This window comes from Penaeus monodon, chromosome 22 (genome assembly GCF_015228065.2).
Source record: "Penaeus monodon isolate SGIC_2016 chromosome 22, NSTDA_Pmon_1, whole genome shotgun sequence".
NCBI lineage: Eukaryota > Metazoa > Arthropoda > Malacostraca > Decapoda > Penaeidae > Penaeus > Penaeus monodon.
Genome location: NC_051407.1, coordinates 12762560 through 12764396, shown reverse-complemented (window position 1 = coordinate 12764396; position 1837 = coordinate 12762560). Strand labels below are relative to the sequence as shown.

At 35.3% G+C, this 1837-nt stretch overlaps 1 non-coding gene across 1 annotated transcript; it reads right to left on the bottom strand.

Annotated features, from left to right (window-relative positions):
• Positions 1-246: 246 nt before the first annotated feature.
• Positions 247-328, bottom strand: Trnal-uag. Its single transcript has one exon. It is a non-coding gene; the product is annotated as a tRNA-Leu (tRNA).
• Positions 329-1837: the final 1509 nt, after the last annotated feature.

The window sequence follows — 1837 nt, the reverse complement described above, 5'->3', positions numbered from 1 at the left end:
ACTTGAATGAATATTAGTTTTAATGAATACTTGAATTAATATTAGTTTTAATGAATACTTGAATTAATATAAGATTTAATGAATGCTTGAATCAATATCAGATTTAATGAATACTTGAAAGAATATTAGTTCTATATCGTCCTGAAGTATAACTAATGTTTTACACGTTCTCACTGGAAGTGACTTTTCGCTTCTCGGAGTATCTATAATGACACTTTAGAGTCAGAGCTGAAGTGCCACAAGCCCTGGCAGCGGTGGGATTCGAACCCACGCCTCCGAAGAGACTGGTGCCTAAAACCAGCGCCTTAGACCGCTCGGCCACGCTACCTGATAAATGCTGCCTTGCCACTTTTTCAAATAAGCCTTCAGAGACATGATCATGAATTCCATTGACGACGAGGGAAAACCAAATACTACTCCACTTACATCAGTGAGAAAAAGGAAGGATGGAACTATTTTTTAAATAATATTTGTTGTACATATTTTGCATAAAGTCCACCGAATTTCCCTTCTGCGGGAGCCAACGGCATTTCCAGGGTGATTGTAGGATCTGATGTGTACACAAGAATAGTACATATCTTTTGATGCATTCGTAAATTCTAAAATTAAATAAGAACATTATATATGGACACGTGCAATGGCATTATATACACTTCCATTTCAAATGCAGTTGTTACTCTCAACTAATTCTGCAGTAGATAGTAAAACGTGAATGTCGTCTAAGACAGAAACAGAAAATGTTGATCATGTGCTTTTTTTTGTAAATGACCTCTGATAATCTATGAGATTTATTCTGACCTTTGAGGAATTATCGAAAGGAATTCACATGATTTACAAACAATTCCGCTGACCTTACCTGACTCGGGGATACGCGATGAAACATTGATTTTAGCTTCATCTGTAATGATTCATCAGATCCATAGTTGAAATACTAAAAACCTACCTACTAATGGTAAGAGCATTTGCCATAATACCAAATCGTACTGTAAATCATATTATCGAATTAAATTTAGTACTACTCTTGCAAGAATCATTTCCTGTTTCCCCGTAAAATAGGGGTGTTTAAGATCCAACACGCGAAATAAGTAAAAAAGCTGGGAAACTAAAAATTTTGGTAAGTTTTTCTTGATCCTTTATCAAACATTCCCGTAATCAAAAAGAGTAATTGAAATCTGGTAGGTCAGGTCAAAGTGTCAAGAGAACTGGAGAGGAACCGCAACTCAAGTTCGAGTCTAGCTGTTCACTCGTCGAGGAAGACCGATCGTAGTGTGGTTAAGGTATAGGTCGTTTGTGTGTTTGTATAAACATCATCGAATATGTTTTTGTATAGTATCGTAGTTGAATGATAAGAATATTGTAGAAAATTTTTATTTCGTCATCACGAAGGGTTCTTATAATTCCTAGATTTAGGATTAATATACACATGGCAGCAGTTTTTGCTTAATTGCATGAACAAGAAACGGCTTTAGCTACATAAATAAACCACCCTTTTTTCCTAACAATAAACTAGTAAAGAGGAAGCAATCCTGTCTTTTGTGCCAAATCCATAACAGTGGAATAGACCACAACCCACTTATATCACTTTGTTTCATATGATTTCCTTTCTTTCTAACTTGGTATCACAATACCACTGTAAAGGTACATCAGTTTTGTTGCTTTATGAAAACCCATTAGTTGAAAGTGGTACTGAAGAAAAGTTTTGAAAGAAAACTAAAGAATATGGGGAATTAGGTCATGTGGGGGGAAGAAATCATTCGGTAACATAATCATAAAATTTGTGTAATGTTTTTAGGAAAAGGTAGCGAAAAGTTGTAGCATTCTTGTAACGGAGAGCATA